Below are 17724 nucleotides of genomic sequence, written 5' to 3' on the forward strand. Positions count from 1 at the left end.
TGATTTAAATTTAATATTTAAAGTGAAAACAGTTACTCAAAAAAAGAAAAAAATAGTCTATGTGGGACAGTGATAGTTGTGATTATTTTCAAAAAATGCCAGAAAATATTAACCATTAGTAGCTGGTGCTTGTTACCAAGCCTGATGGCTTGCGTGCGGCCCCTGGAACCCACCGGCAGGAGGGGAACTGACTCCTGCAAGGTTCCTGACCGCCACAGGAACACAAATCAAAAACTATTTAGAAGAAAGGAAAGAGAGAAGGCAGCTGCACTAGCACTGGAAAGATGTGACCGACTGACCGCGGTGGGTCCGGGGGAATGAAGAGGACCTGAAGAAATGCAGATGTACAAACTCTGCGGGGTCTTGATATTATGTCCTAGGAAGTCAGCCTAGCATTCAGAGGCCCAAGCGCTTCACAGAAAACCACTACCGACAGACAGTCACCGCTCCAGCCCCCAATACTAGCAATTCTTTACTACCAATAATAATAAAAATAAAGATATAATGATAATAAATAATGGACTGGAGAGGTGGCTCAGTGGGTAAGAATACTTGCTCTTGCAGAGGGCCTCGGCTCAATTCCCAGAACCCACATAGTAGCTCACAACTACCCATAACTCCAGTTCTAGGGGGATACAACACCCTCTCCTCATCTCTGTGGGTATACACATGGTACACAGACATACCTGCAAGCAAAACACTCACATACATAAAATAAATAAACCTAAAAAGAAACTTTAATAATAAAAGTCCTGTTTTCTTTCTTTTCTTTTTTGAGACTGGTTGCCATACTGACCTTACATTCAATCCCCTGGTACGGGAGAATTGTCTGTATTCTGTCAATCATGTTTTAAATAAACGCTGATTGGCCAGGCAGGAGGTGTAGGCAGGAAAACCAAACAGGAAGTGGAAATGATGCAAAGAGAGCAGGAGGAATTCTAGGGAGGAGGAAGCTGATCCTCCCATTCCTGCCCAGACCATTGAAGCAGCAGGATGTGCTTCTGAAAAAGGTACTGAGCCACATGGCTAACATAGATCAGAAAAATGGGTTAATCAAGATATGAGAGTTAGCCAGTAAGAAGCCTGACCTAACGGGCCAATCAGCATTATAACTTACTGAGTCCTCTGTGGTTGATTTTCTCTGGGACTAAACAGCTGGCTGTGGGGGGCCGGGCAGGACAGAAATTCAAACAAGCAAGGACCCCTCATGTTACAATTCATTTTCTCTGGGACTAAACAGCTGGCTGTGGGGGGCCGGGCAGGACAGAAATTCAAACAAGCAAGGCCCCCTCATGTTACAATCCCCCTACCTCAGCCTCCTGAGTGCTGGGATTACAACCATGTACCACCAAATCTAGTTTAGGAAAAAAAATCCTTAACACATGGTCTCACATAGCCCAAGCTGGGTTCAAACTTGTTACATAGCCAATGATGGCCTTGAACTTGTGACTCTCCTACCTCTCTACCTCTCAAATGCTGAGATGACAGGCATGAATACCATGCCCAGGTGACTCAGCACCTCCTGTAGGCTAAGAACAGACTCAGCGCCTCCTGTAGGCTAAGCACAGACTCAGCGCCTCCTGTAGGCTAAGCACAGACTCAGCGCCTCCTGTAGGCTAAGCACAGACTCAGCGCCTCCTGTAGGCTAAGCACAGACTCAGCGCCTCCTGTAGGCTAAGGAAGCACTACGCCAACTCTACATCTTCAACCTTAGTACTGCAGCCAACATTCCAATAAAAACTCAGAGAAAGCCAGGCGGTGGTGGTGCACGCCTTTAATCCCAGCACTCGGGAGGCAGAGGCAGGTGGATCTCTTGTGAGTTCGAGGCCAACCTGGTCTACAAGAGCTAGTTCTAGGACAGGCTTCAGAGCTACAGAGAAACCTTGTCTTGAAAAACTTAAAAAAAAAAAAAAAAAACCTGGGAAAAAAAAAACCTCAGAGAAATGTCTTCTTTTACTACAGAGGCATCTACAAAATATCTTTCACTTTGCCTTTTAGCTCACAACCCCTAAAATAATTCTACCAATTCTTAGCCTAAAAATAAAATAAAATAAAACAAAGAATGCTTATTAGTTTACCTAAAATTACAGAACCATAAAGTGGCAAACGAGACGTTTGCAGGGAAGGTGCAGGTGCATTCTCTAGCCACTACATCCATCATATTATCTCTACAACGCACTGCTTCATGAACCAAGAACAGGATATCACCAAAAAAGAAAACAATCAAGTCTAGAGAAGATGGCTCAGTCAGTAAATTGCTTGCCACAAAGGCATGAAGACCTGAGTTCAGATTCCTAGTACCCAATGAAAAGCCCAAGACAAGAGTGAAGTCCAGTGCTGGGGAAGGGTCCCAGAGTACACGGGCACGGAGAAAAGTAACTGTAGATACCCAACTCTGATCACTGGCCTCCATAGGCACACAAAGCATACAGGCAAACACAGGCACATGCAGATAGGGTATAATCAAAGAATAAAACAGGACCCTAAAATTAAAAACAGAATTAAAAAGTTGGGAGTGGTAGTGACCTTTAATCCCAGCACTATGGAGGCAGAGGCAGGTGGATCTCAAAAAGTTTGAGGCCAGCCAGGGATACTTACTGAGATCCAGATCAGTCAGGGATACATATCAAGTTTTTGTCTTAAAAAAAGAAAAAGAAAAAGAACAAGTTGGGCAGTGGAGGTGCATGCCTTTAATTCCAGGACAGCCAGGGATACCAAAAAAGATCCTGTCTCAAAAACATGAAGCCAGAGCATAAGCTGATACTGAATGCTTCACAGAGACTTATTACATAGCAAACATGATTTCATTTATTTGTTTATTTTTAAGACAGTGCCTACTATACAGCCCTGCCTGGTGTGGAACTCACTATGTAGGCCAGGCTGACCTCAAACTCACAGAGATCTGCCTGCCTGTACCACTGCTGGAGTTAAGGCATGTGCCACCACACCCAGATAGAACATGCCTTCTTACTCCAAACATTATAGCCCTATAATTCATGTATCCCTACCAGTTCTAGATCAGAGAAATCCACTCTTACGTATTTATTGATGAACCCAGTCCAGAACCTCTAGTGAGTGCCAGGCGCACCTAACTGATTGTCACCTGGTACCCCAAAAGCACCTCAAACTCAATGCCCCAATATTGAAATGAAGAGATAATCTTCTTCCATCTACCTCCACATACCTAATCAGGTTTCTACGTCCAGAAACATGAATGGTAAGCAGACATCTAAATGATTGATTATAGACTGGTTGGTTGATCTCCATTTCTCTCTCTAGCCAACATAAGGTAAATGTTAGTCCCATTTCAACATATAAAAAATTTAGGGGCTGGAAAGATGGCTCAGAGGTTAAGAGCATTGCCTGCTCTTCCAAAGGTCCTGAGTTCAATTCCTAGCAACCACATGGTGGCTCACAACCATCTGTAATGGGATCTGGTGCCCTCTTCTGGCCTGCAGGCATACACACAGACAGAATATTGTATACATAATAAATAAATAAATATTTTAAAAAATTTAAGTCAAAAAGGTTGATTATCTAGGTGTGGTGGCACATACCTACAATTCCAGCACTCAGGAGACTGAGGCAGGAGGATCTCAAGAAGTTAGGGTCAGTCTTCTAGACTGCATCATGAGTTCAAGACCAGCTTAAGTGACAAATTAAGACCCCCTTCTCAAGGGGCAAGTGGTTAATAACACACCAAAGCAAACAAATGACAGAGCTGGGGTTCAAATTTAGAGTTAAGTGTGTACATTAGTCTGGAGACCACAAACAGAAAAGCTACTCACACAGCATGGCGGGAGATGCTACTGCCTCTCCAGGCCTTCCTTCCATTTGCTAAAGAAATGTCCTTTCCAAGCAGGCATATTCCTGTCTAACTAGAAGATACATTAGCATCTCCTAAGTAGACAGCCAGTTCTTGGCACTCCTTCCCCTGCTGCTTCGGTATCTTAGCTCCAACCGCAGCAGTCCTCCTCCTGAACCCAAACATCAACGTCTATGTCCCAGGAATGACGAAGAAACCACTCAGCCCCAAGACAATGACTGCCATACCTCCAGACTCTGCCCTATGAGAGACACATTAGTCACGTGCTAAGCTACCATGTTCTAGGTTGAAACGCTAATCCTAACAGATACAGGAGGCTTTGAAAGGATAAGAAAAGGGTGGAGGACCGATCGCCTGAGATATTTTGAAGAAAGAGTTGTCAGAAATATCTCTCATTCAAGTACTAACCAGCCCCCACCCTGCTTAGCTTCTGACATCAGCCAAGAATGGATGTGTTGAGGGTGTTACGGCCATAGAAGAGTTTTCAGGGTTGCAATCCCCACACTGGGGAGGCTGAGGCAGCTGTTGCAAAATCAGAATAAGGTTCTGCTACACAGTGAAAACCTGTCTCCAAAAAAAAAAAAAAAAAAATCAAATTAAATTTAATGACAAACTCACCCCAAAAGAAATGTACTATCGGGGTTGCTGCAGAGATGGTTCAGTGGTTAAGAACACTGGCTGCTCTTCCAGAAGAACAGGGTTCTTCTGTTCCCAATACCCACACTGCAGCTCACACCCTCTGTGACCAGGTCAGGGAATCTGATGCCCGCCCTCTGCTGACCTCTCCCAGGCACTGCATGATCACTGGATACAAGCATACCTGCAGACTGAACTCCATACATAGTAAATAAATAAAATCTCAAAAAAAAAATGTTTTAAAGAAATACACTATCCTATGACAAAGGAAAGATTTGACAGTCACTTCTGAAGTACAATTTTGAAAGAATCCAATAAAACTGGCAAGGCGTGGTGGCACACAACTTTGGTTCCAACATTTGGGAGGCATAGGCATAAAAATCTCTATGCGCTCAAGGCCAGACTGGTCTACATCCAGGCCAGCCAGAGCTATACAGTAAGACTTTGTCTCAAAAAAAAATATATTATTATTAGGGGCTGGAGAGATGGCTCAATGATTAAGAGCATTGCTTGCTCTTCCAAAGGTACTGAGTTCAATTCCCGGCAATCACATGGTGGCTCATAACCATCTGTAATGAGGTCTGGTGCCCTCTTCTGGCCTGCAGACATACACACAGACAGAATATTGTATACATAATAAATAATATTAAAAAATAAATGAATAAAAATTATTATTATTATTACTATTATTATTATTACAAAAACTTCAAAAATCTAAAAGGAAGGAAAAGACTAAGTCTTCTGGTAAAGAAGACTTAATAAAATCATTCCCCATTCTCTAAATTACTTCAGTCTAGAAATAAATAATATAAAGATGACCTACAAACTATTTACCAGCACATTAAGTTCAGAAATTAAGCTCCACTTTAAAAACAAAAGACTATGCAGGGTGGTGGTGGCACACACCTTTAATGCCAGCACTCAGCAGACAGATCCCTTCATCTGAGGCCAACCTGGTCTACAAAGTGAGATCCAGGACAGCCAGGGCTACCCAGAGAAACCCTATCTCCAAACCCCTCCCCCCAAAAAAATTGCTAGCGAAATTAAGCTTGAAGACAAGAGCAGATATTCAGAACTGCCACTGCCTCCCTGTTAAAAGATACACTAAGGCATGTCAGCATTAGAGAGCCAGGTGCCTAACCCAAGGCCAGGAGACTTCCACAGCTTGTCAGCAGTGTGGAACAGGACAGCACACTCGAGGACATCCACAAATCCTTTCCACCTCTGTCCCAGGAAGGAGAGGAGCAACCGCCACCTTGTCGCTCTGCTTTCTGGCCCACAGCACTCCCATATACAGCTGAGTCACAGGACTTGAGAAAACTTCAAGTCCAAATCTCCCAGCAGATCAAATTTTCTCTCACTCTGCAAGAGCCTTCTTTTCCTGCTGAATTAGGGGTGTCTGGGAGAACCCTTGTCTTCTCACCCTGTGCATGAAAACCAACACCACCACAGAGAGAGAGAGAGAGAGAGAGAGAGAGAGAGAGAGAGAGAGAGAGAGAGAATTCTGATTACAAGTATCTAACATTTTAAAAACATAATAAAGAGGCCAAACGAATAGCCTGGGCTATGCAGTCAGACCCTATTACGGAAGGAGAGGGGAGAGGGGGGAAGGGAGGAGAGGGAACAAGGAAGGAGAAATGTCACATGGTGTTAGATGGCTTTATGCTTACTCACTTTTCAAGCTCTCATTTGCCAAAGTGACACAGCAAGTGCCACAGGTGTTTCTTGGCGCTTGTTTACAGTCACTGACAAGTCCCAGGCACGGCCCCTCTGCTCTAGCCAGCCCATCATCTGCATCCGGACGGAAAGACTGTACTCTCACTACGTTTGTAGCAAAGAGAGTGACTCAGTTTCTTAAGTCTCAGCAAAATATTCTAAAGTGTGCCGAGACTGACAGAATAACAGCCTCCAAAGGCGTCCACATTTGGAGTCATCTGCGTAACTCAAGATAATGTTACCTCCAAAAGGGACAGCCACAAAAGCAGGCACAGTGGCTCAAGCCTGTAATCCAGCACGTCAGAAGCTGAGGCATGAGATCTTTTAGTTCAAGGGAAGTGGAGAGACTTCAGAGAGGTGACTGAATTAAGGACATAGAAAGTGGGGGCTAGGAAGACGCCGTCGGTGCAGTACTTAGCACACATACACAACCCAACCTCAGCTCTCCACACTCGTGCAAAATCAATAATAACCACAATAATAATCTTTAAAAAAGCAACATGATATGAAATTAACCTGGATTATCTATATGAAACTGATCCAGTCACATGGATCCTTATGTGAAGGAGTTGCCTTTAACCCCAGCTCTCGTGAGAGAAAGGCAGATGGGTCTCTCAGTCTGGTCTACAGAGTTCTAGGACACCCAGGGATACACAGAGAAGCCCTGTCTTAGAAAAGAAACAAAAAAAGAGTGAGTCAATGTCACAATATTTCATTCACTGTTTCACAAAGAATGAGACATATTGATAGTTCAAAGCAGAACTAAAGGACAGCAGGAGCTACTGGAGAAGCAGGAGACACTATGGTTTCTTGTCATTTCAGGGAACAGGAGTTTATTCTGAAGCCATTTTGAATGACCAAGGCCTGGGAACACAGATTCAGGTCACCCCAAAGTGAAACGACACTACATATTTCATCAAGTGAAACATGGATGTTTTTCTACTGCACAGGCCCCTCCTGTCAGACAGAAATCAGGGCAGCAGGGCTCCAGCTCTGGCCCAGCCTAGAGCCCCAGCGGCGCACTCAATAAGCTATTCTTCTACAAAAGTAGATAAAACCTAAAAAGGTGCCAACTTTTAAAAACAAAGTCCTTATAAATATTAATGACAGTGAGAAGTTAATACTGTAAGTATGTCCTATACTTATATAGGACAGAGACCAATCTCCTGCAGGTATTACTGAAATGCTATATTTACATTGCTAAATATTACAATGTATTACAGTAATTACAGGTATTACAATGCTAAGATAACTGCGAGGTGGGCTGGAGAAATGGTTCAGTAGTTAAAAGCACTGACTGCTCTTCCGGAGGACCTAGATTCAATTCCCAGCACCCACATGGCAGGCAGCTCACAACGGTCTGCAACTCCAGGATCCAACACCCCTCGCACAGACATACATGCAGGAAAAACACTAATGTGAACAAAATAAAAATAAATTATATATGAAAAAAAAGATAACTAGGACGGAAAACAGGCTTGCGTGGAAAGACAGACGGAACTAAACTGGCATTGTTAAAGAGGGTAATGGTATGTGAATACATTATCTTAGTTCAATATTTGTTCTTTTATTCTTCCTCATGATGCTGAGGATCAAATCTAGGGCCTTGTGCACGCCAGGCAAGGATTCTACCACTGAGTTATACAACTTCAATGGTTCTCACCCTGTGGGTCGCAACCCCTTGAGGGGATCAAACGACCCTTTCACAGGGGTCACCTAAGAACATCGGAAAACACAGATATTTACATTATGATTCATAACAATAGCAAAATTGCAGTTATGAAGTAGTGAAAATAATTTTATGGTTGGGGGTCACCACAACATTAAGAACTGTATTTTTTTAATATTTATTTATTTATTTATTATGTATACAATATTCTGTCTGTGTGTATGTCTACAGGCCAGAGGAGGGCACCAGATCTCATTACAGATGGTTGTGAGCCACCATGTGGTTGCCGGGAATTGAACTCAGAACCTCTGGAAGAGCAAGCAATGCTCTTAACCACTGAGCCATCTCTCCAGCCCCCAAGAACTGTATTAAAAAGTCACAGCATTAGGAAGGTTGAGAACCACTACTGCACTTTTTTCTCAACCTTTCTATAAAGCAACAAGACCTTGACCAAAACAAACAAAAAGGAGTGTTATAACACATTTCTTTTTGGTTTTTCAAAACAGGGTTTCTCGTGTAGCCCTGGCTGGCCTGGAACTCACTCTGCAGACCAGGTTGGCCTTGAACTCTGAGGTCCGCCTGTCTCTGCCTCCAGTGCTAGGATAAACCACTGTCAGGCTAACATGGACTTTTCAATAGCTCAATCCCCTTCCTATTAACATTGTCCTATATCAATTCTCTGTGTCTTAATAACCTTGCAACTTGCTTCATCAATTATACTTTGTTCTCAACTCCTTCTGCCCTACATCCTAACTTTATAAGCTTAACCAAGTACCCCAATCTCTAAAATGCAGGTTCTTTATCTTCCAGATGAGGATATTCATCCTTGCCCAGTTTCTCTTAGTTGCCAAGATTATCTAAAATGAAAACTCCGGAGCAGGACAGTCGGTCTAGAAACCCATTAACTCCATCCTCCGCAGCTACCATTCACCCAATTGACAGATAGTCTTCCTTGACTGAGCCCTCAACTCAGGCACAAGCATCTGGTTCTACTAAAACCACACTGCTCCCTACCACCTCCACTCCCCATTTTCTCACTTCACTGCCCAGCATCTCCTCTCTAGACCTTCAAGGATCCCGCTTCCTCTGTCCCCAGCCAGTCTTTGCTAGCTTCATTACTTACAATCATGCCCTCGCTGTTGTTCAGTACTTTCTTTCACCCGCTTTATTGCTCCACTTCCCTCAAACCCCACTTTGGACCATTTTCACCCTTCAGCGAACACCCCCAATGACTCAAGCAAATTCACCAAGGCAAAAAAAAAAAATATATAGACTGATGGTTGCAAGGTGTGAAGGAGGGAGTAGGAACGACTGCTAATGGGTACAGAGCTCTTTCGAGGAGGTAAATAATGTTGTGGGATAGCTGTGGCGATGTGAAGAGACTAAAAGCTAGTGAGCTGTACTTTAGTGGTACTTCCAAAGCATGCATTTTACAGTACAGAATGATATTGCCAATAAAAACATGTATGTCAGACGCGCAACACGCTACTGCTCGCCCTGCCCATCACACGCCCATTTGTCCAGCCAACCTCGGCGGGTGTCCGGAAGCTCCTGTCGTTCCGGCAACCCCTAGGTCCCCGCGGGCCAGCCGGGGGTCCAGTTCACCTGGTTCTGCACACCCGGGTGCTGAGGGGCCGCCGAGCTTAGGGCAGCCCCGGAACGACCCGACCTTCGGGGGCCGCAGCCCTCCGGCGCGCGGTCGGTCACCCCGGCTCAGTCCTGGCGGGGCGGTGCCCTGTCAGGGAAGCCCACCTGTATCGGCAGCGCAGTCTCCCCTTCCAGCCGCGGAGGGCGGGCGAGCGGGGTAGCAGGGAAGCGGGAGCGCGGGCGCACAGCGGCCCGGGTGTGCACGCCGGCTCAGGGCTCCATGGTGCCGCTCAGCGGCTCCGGCTCCGGGTCCCGCTGCGCCCCGATCGCAGAGACGTCGGTGCGGAGACGCGGGGGCTACGATGAGAAGAGGGAAGCGGCTGAGGACGCGGCTAGGGACTGAACGGCCAGGCGCGCGCCAGCAGCAGGCGGTACCGTGGCACGCCGGCCGCGTGGGCTTCTGGGAAATGTAGTCCTCCTGCCGTTCCGCTCTCCCAGCGTCTCCTGGGCAACCACATAGCCACGTGGCAAAGTGTAGCCGCCCCAAACTCTAGGCTCCCGGGAGCGAGAGTATCTGAACTGGTACTTTGAGATTAAGGCCCCTGTTAATTCCTGCTGGATAACCACACCAATGTCAACATTGCAGGCTCTGAAGAACCGAAAAATAAAATATTTTTAACAGAAAGATCTAGACCCTTCGGCAATATAATCAGGACGAATCTCACCAGAGAATCAATGTTGTGTAGTGCCAAAAGTATGGTATTTGCACGAGAGGCTAAAGGAGGATTGTTTAGAGTTCAAGGCCAGCATGAGCAGCATACTGAATGACAAGCCAGTCACAACTGCGAAGCAAAAACCCTGACTGAAAATAAAACAGTATGGAATTTGAGCCTGTAATCCTAGTACTTGAATGATAAAGGCCATTCTGTTATGTGAGGGAGCTGGCCATGAAACACTGTCTTAAAGAAAAATATGGAATTTTAAGTCAAATGACCTGAGGTTATCAAATTAACACCCTTGAGTATTAACCTATCCTCATCTAAAATACGTACATAATTGTAGCCATTGCAGTGATAACCATTGAAATTATGGACTGTTTTCTATGTGCTATTCACTGATATTTTTATTTTTCTACATAACCCTACAAAACAGTTATCACTATTACTTCCATTATATAATCGCCATGTGCCAGCATTCTCTGTAAAGTGCTGTACAAATATTAGACTTTACTTTTACATCTATTTATTTACTGGGAGGGGCAAGCGCATGCCATGGCACAAGTGTGCAAAATGGAGGACAACTTATGGGAGTTGATTTTCCCTTACACACATGGATCCTCGGATGGATCAGGCGACCGGGATTGGCAACGAGCACCTCTTCCCACTGAGCCGCTTTGCCAGCCTACACATTCTTTTACAATATTAAATGCCAGTGAATTCACTGAGCTTGCAGAAGAACAGCAAAGCATGCTAAAACACAAGATGCCTGGGGATCTAGCTAAGAGGAAGGTGAACTTGCCCAACCACTATAAAGAATGGTGTAGATGTCTACTCATTTAAAATATGTTTGTGAAGAAAGACATAGCAAGTCACACCTGTAATCCTAGCAGTTGGGAAGTGAGTCAGGAGGATCAAGGTCATCCTTGGCTATGCAATAAGTTCAAGACCAGCCTGGGCTACTTACGTCCTTTTCTCTTCTGTTTATTTTGTTTTATGAGACAGGGTTTCTCGATGTAGCCTTGGATGTCCTGGAACTAGCTCTGTAGAACAGGCTGGCCTCAAACTCACAAAGATCCACCTGCTTCTGCCTCCCAAGTGCTGGAATTAAAGGAATGCCCCACCACTGTCTGACTGAACTTGTCTTATAAATATCAAAAAATAGGCTGGGGGGGGGGGGGGGCTGGAGAGATGGCCCAGTGGTTAAGAGTATTGCCTGCTCTTCCAAAGGTCCTGAGTTCAATTCCCGGCAGCCACATGGTGGCTCACAACCATCTGTAATGAGGTCTGGTGTCCTCTTCTGGCCTTCAGACATACACACAGACAGAATATTGTATGCATAATAAATAAATAAAAATTTAAAAAAAAAAAAAGGCTGGGGAGATGGCTCGGTGGATAAGGTGCTAGAGTGTGTGACAACCTCAGTAGAAATCCCCAGAACTCATGTAAAGCTGTGTGTAACCCCAGCTCTCCTAGTGTGAGATGGAAGATGGAGATGTAAGATCCACAGAAGCACCTGGACTAGCTAACATGAAACACACAGTGGCAAACAAGAGACCCTGTCTCAAACAAGATGGAAGGCAAAGACTCCAAGGTTATCATCTGACCTCTCTACATGTTAGCAAAATACCTTGTCCTGAGTACTGCCATTTTGACTTCAGACTCCATTTTACCTGTAGGGTGAAACAAAGTTCAAGTTCCCAGGCCCTGAGGGCAGCTGGAGACTTTCTGATTGTTAACCTTCTCCTTAAATAATAGAATAGTCTTTTATGTATCTTTTAGTTCTCTAAAAAGCATTATAGCTGTTCCTAACAACAAAAAGAACAAATGAATCTGATTGGTTGGACTGAAAAGCTTACATTTTGTATGGGTTGACAATGATGGAACACATAGGAAAGGCCCCTAATCTTTGAATACTGATTGGTGGAAAAATTGTAACTGTAACTTGGCACAGGTGTTTGTGGGTTTTGTGCTTAAATACTTGTTAAAATGGATGTTCTGGAACACAGTCAGTTCAAGTCTGTACTGTGATCCCTGATTGATCAGTTTCTGTACTGCTGCCTGGTTAAAAAAAAAAAAAATCTTCCTTGGTGGAACTTTTATGTCTGGTCAGGTTGATTTGGAGTCTTGGGCCCACAACATATACACCATACCATGCACTTACCTCATTCACACACACAAACGTATGCTTGCACATCATATACTCAAACACAAAGATCACACACAGAGAGGGGAGAGGGGCATATAAAAAGAAAAATAAGCTGGGCATGGTGGTACATGTTTTTAATCTCAGCACTCAGGAGGCAGAGACAGGAGGATCTCTGAGTTCGAGGTCAGCCTAGTCTACAAAGTGAGTTCCAGGACAGCCAGGGCTGTTACACTGTTCAAAAATAAACAAACAGGGGCTGGAGAGATGACTCAGAGGTTAAGAGCACTGACTGCTCTTCCAGAGGTCCTGAGTTCAATTCCCAGCAACCACATGGTGGCTCACAGCCATCTGTAATGAGATCTGGTGCCCTCTTCTGGCCAGCAAGCATACAGACAGACAGAAGGCTGCATACATAATAAATAAATAAATCTTTAAAAAATTCAAAAAAATAAACAAACAACAAAAAAAGGAAAAAAAACTCAGGATATGGTGGCTCATATCTAATTCCCTCTTCAGCCAAAAAGCAAAGAGAGGGGTGCCAACACTCTTTCTTTTCTCCTTTTCCTCTTTTATACTGTATGCCCAGATTGGGGGGGGGGGTGCACATCTTTAATGTCAGAACATGGAAGATAGAGGCAGGCAGAACTCTGAATTTGAGGCCAGCCTAGTCTACAAATCAAGTTCGAGGACAGTCAGAGCTACATAGAGAAACTTTCTCAGGAAAAAAAAAATAATAATATGATCCTTTGATCCATGGAATGGAGCCACCCACATTCAGACCAAGAATTCAGTTAATCCTCTCCAGTTAATCCAGGGCAGTTAATCCTCTTCTGAAACACCTCAGGAGACACACAGGGGTATGCCTCAATCTTCTAGGTGATTCTAAATCAAGCCAAGTGGACAAAGATAGCATACAATCAAGAATTGTTGGCACTATACTCTAGAATTGGTCCTGACCTTGTGATGCTTAAGGACTCCTGGAACTGTAGGTTTTACACACATTCAAGATGTGCTCAGTTACCATGAAGGAAAACAACAGCTCAGTTCCAGCCCCAAAGGAATGGCTTTTTTGAGCAAATAGATTTTGAAAATTAACTAGTTGAGCTTAGCAGATTCAAATCCTCACCAACATCTTCATAATGGAATTTGCATTTGCAGATATAAAGGTACATTCCCACCGGTATTAAAACAAAACTCTGAGCCGACACTAGGTTATTCCAGAAGTAATATTAAATACCACTGCAACCATTTAGGAATAAATACTTCCCTGTCATCAAACTTCCTTGATTTTGAAATCATGGAACTGTGTGCTGCATCCACCTAGTAGATATTGTGCTATGATTTTTGTGAGTGTTCATTCTACTTTCTTGTGTTAGAACATCTAACTTTACCCTGTTTTGGTCAGAGAGTGTATTTTGTATGATATCTATCTTTTTTTTTCATTTATTGAGGTTTAATGTGTGATTTGAGTCCTGTATATTGAACAGAGAATGCATTTAAAGAAAAGACCAGACTCTTGTTGTATCTGTTATAGTTAGGTAACTCACTGTGTTGATCAAATCTTCTGGCCCTATCTGGTTCTTCTATCCATGATACATGGTGGGTTTTGTTGGTTGGTTGATTGGTTGGTTGGTTGGTGGTGCTGGAGACCAAAAACAGTACACACTGGGCAAACACTCCACCACTGAGCTGCACCTAAACAGAGTACCAGGATCTCTAGCTATTATTGCAGAAACATTTATCTGTGTTCCAATTCTTTCAGTATTTGCTTTATACACATTGATGGTTTATTATTAGATACAGTCACGTAATTTCTTTTGTGATAACCACTGATCTTCAAGATCAGTTTTCTTTAGGAGGCAAAGGTAGCAGAATTGAAAGCTCAAAGCCAACTGTGGCTAGTGGCAAACACCCATAACCCCAGCACTTGGGAATTGGAGGAAGGAGAGTTAGGTGTTCAAAGTCATTCTCAGCTAGCTACAAAGTCAGTTTAGGTGACTTAAGACCCTGTATCTTAACTAGACATGGTGGAACAAGTCTTTAATCCCAGCACCCAGGAGGCAGAGGGATCTCTGAGTTCGAGGCCAGCCAGATCTACAAACGGCCAGGGCTACCCAGAAAGAAGATTGTCTCAACGAAAGAAAACAAACAAAAACAAAACCCAATCACAAGACCCGAGAGCGTTGCTTATTCTCGTGTGCCTTGTAAACATGTCACCTGCTCAAAAGTTAGCGCCTTCTAACTTTCTACTGTGCAAGCAACACGGAGATTGTCCCCAGCTGTCCTGCTGTTCCTTGCTGTTTCACAATACTCTGTGAAAACAACTTAGAGGAAATCTGGAATGCTCAAAGGCAGTGGCAGTTGGGTCTGATGAAACATATCTATAGCCCTAGCTTGGCCAGAATGTGCAATTGTCCTAGGTGCAATCCTGAGGACGGCAGAAACAAAAACAAACAAACAACTACAAGCCGGGCATCATTTTAGAATATCCAGCTGGTGGGCTGGAGAGATGGAATCAAAGGTTAAGAGCACTGGCTGCTCTTCCAGCGAACCTGGGTTCAATTTCCAGCACCCACATACATGGCAAGTCATAGCTGTCTGTAACTCCAATTCTAGGGATCAGACACCCTCACACCTAATGCGCATAAAATTAAATATCAAGCTATATCAACTCATATAATAGCCATGATCATGAGGACAGTTCAAAATAGCTATGTTATGGTTTCAATATGTTATGGTATATGCCCCTCCAACACGTTTAGAGGGGAAGTCTTCCAGAGATAAGTCGGCCACTAATACTTTTTACAAACAAATCATCTCGGTAAACATTTTTTTAAAATATTTATTTATTTATTTATTATGTATACAATATTCTGTCCGTGTGTATGCCTGCAGGCCAGAAGAGGGCACCAGACCCCATTACAGATGGTTGTGAGCCACCATGTGGTTGCTGGGAATTGAACTCAGGACCTTTGGAAGAACAGGCAATGCTCTTAACCTCTGAGCCATCTCTCCAGCCCCCTCGGTAAAGATTTGAAAAACTCGAACTGCATGTGGCATGGAGTGAGTAGCTATTTGGGACCTCGAGCCAAAGTAAAGATTTATTTCAGTCGCATTAGATCATGCTTTATCGTAAAGTTCAACTTTAGTTTTATTTTATGTGTATGGGTGCTTTGCCTGCATGTGTATCTGTGCACCACCTGTATGTCTGGTGCTCAAGACCGGAAAAGGGTATCGGATCCCGTAGAACTGAAGTTACACGTGATTATGGGCCACCATATAGGTTCTAGGAATTGAACCTAGGTCTCTGGAAGAGTAGTCAATGCTCTTAAGTGCTGAGACATCTCTCCAGCCATGTATTAATTAGGATTTAATTATTTAATGATGATGCCAATGTTATTCGGCAAAATGAATGTCCCAGAAGCCGGCAACATGAACTACAGGCTTTATGTAGTTGATAATAACAGATGCTAAATTGATGGTACTGGTTTTCCTTTTTCTAGATTTAGGTGTACAAGTGCTTTGCTTACATGTTTGTATGTATTTATGTACACCACATGCATCTCTTGGTGCCAAAGGGATCTGAAGAGGGAGGAAGGTCCAGTTGAACTGGACTTACTGATGGTTGTGAGCCACCATGTGGGTGCTGCTGGGAACCAAACTTAGGCCTTCTGCAAAAGCAACAAGTGTTTTTTTGTTTTTTTTTTTAAGATTTTTATTTTTTATATGCATTGGTGTTTTGCCTGCTTGTAAGTCTGTGTGAAGATGCCAGATCATCTAGAACTGGAATTACACAGGTGTGAGTTACCATGGTGCTGGGAACCCAAGTCCTCTGGAAGAACAGCCAGTGCTCCCAACCACTGAACCATCTCTCTAGCCCAAGTGTTCTTAACCGCTGAGCCCCGATGGTATTGTTTTCATGAACAGTTCCATAACCAAGGGCTGGAAGCTGGCTCATGGAATTCATACAACTTTCTCGGGCAGACAAGCAAATGAAGGAGCAGAGATCTGGAGGGCAGATAGAACGCATCCAGCAAGCCCACCAATACTTTCATGAGTAGGTTATCGAACTGCATTGGAAACCAGACATCGTGGTGTAGGCCTTTTAATTTCAGTACTTCAGGAGGACGAAGCATGCGGATCAGTGAGTGTGATACCAGCCTGGTCCATATAACAAGTTCCAGGCCAGCTAGGACTAACCCCATTTCAAAAAAAAAGAAAAAAGAAAAAAAAAAGCAAAGGACACTGTCAGTAAGACAAAAAGGCTACCTTCCGACTGGGAGAAGATCTTCACCAACCCCTCATCAGACAAAGGTCTGATCTCCAAAATATACAAAGAACTCAAGAAACTAGACACTAAAACTCTAATTAACCCAATTAAAAAATGGGGGTACTGATCTGAACAGAGAATTCTCAACAGAAGAACTTCGAATGCCCAAAAGACACTTAAGGTCATGCTCAACATCCTTAGCGATCAGGGAAATGCAAATCAAAACAACTATGAGATACCATTTTATACCGGTCAGATTAGCTAAACTCAAAAACACCAATGATAGCCTATGCTGGAGAGGATATGGAGTGAGGGGAACACTCATCCATTATTGGTGGGAATGCAAACTGGTGCAGCCACTGTGGAAATCAGTGTGGTGGTTTCTCAGGAAACTGGGAGTCAACCTCCCTCAGACCCAGCAATTCCACTCTTGGGTATATACCCAAGAGATGCCCTATCATACCACAAAAGCATTTGTTCAACTATGTTCATAGCAGCACTATTTGTAATAGCCAGAACCTGGAAACAACCTAGGTGCCCCTCAATAGAAGAATGGTTAAAGAAGGTGTGGAACATATATACATTAGAGTTTTACTCAGCAGTAAAAAACAATGACATCTTGAATTTTGCATGCAAATGGATGGAAATAGAAAATGCTTTACTGAGTGAGGTAACCCAGACCCAAAAAGAGGAATATGGTATGTACTCACTCATAAATGGATTCTAGCCATAATTAAAGGTTTTTGAGCCTATTATTCGTGATCCTAGAGAAGCTAAATAAGATGAACCTGAAGAAAATCATATAGTTATCCTCCTGGATATTGGAAGTAGACAAGAGTGTCAGGCAACCTTGGGTGCACGGTGGGGGGGGGAATGGAAGGGGAGATGGTTAGGGAGAGGGGAGAGGGGGAGGATTGGGGAAAGCGGGGGATTGGGATGCGGGGGAGGGAGGAAGGATGGATATGGGAGCAGGGAAGTATAAATCTCAACTAAGGGAGCCATTTTAGGGTTTACAAGAGACTTGATTCTAGAGGGGTTCCCAGGGCCAAGGAGAGATCCCCCAGATTGTTCCCTGGATAGCAGAGGAGAGGGTGCCTGAACTGGCATTGGCCCATAACCATACTGATGAATATTTTGCATATCGCCATAGAACCT

General features: G+C 43.8%; 1 protein-coding gene across 3 annotated transcripts in view; it reads right to left on the minus strand.

The window, feature by feature from the left end:
- The window catches only part of Dym (dymeclin), a 288571-nt gene extending 278720 nt beyond the window's left edge, over positions 1 to 9851 (minus strand). The window contains exon 1 of one of the 3 annotated variants that reach the window (XM_085676420.2): positions 9600 to 9851. The gene's annotated coding sequence lies outside the window, so the exon portion shown is untranslated. Of the gene's footprint in view, positions 1 to 5603; positions 5809 to 9599 lie in introns of those variants that run through there. The other 2 variants (XM_048419152.3, XM_048419153.3) reach the window with 2 other exon arrangements.
- Between the last annotated feature and the right edge of the window lie 7873 nt (positions 9852 to 17724).

This window comes from Myodes glareolus, chromosome 13 (assembly GCF_982192425.1).
Source record: "Myodes glareolus chromosome 13, mMyoGla1.1, whole genome shotgun sequence".
In the NCBI taxonomy this organism is placed as follows: domain Eukaryota; kingdom Metazoa; phylum Chordata; class Mammalia; order Rodentia; family Cricetidae; genus Myodes; species Myodes glareolus.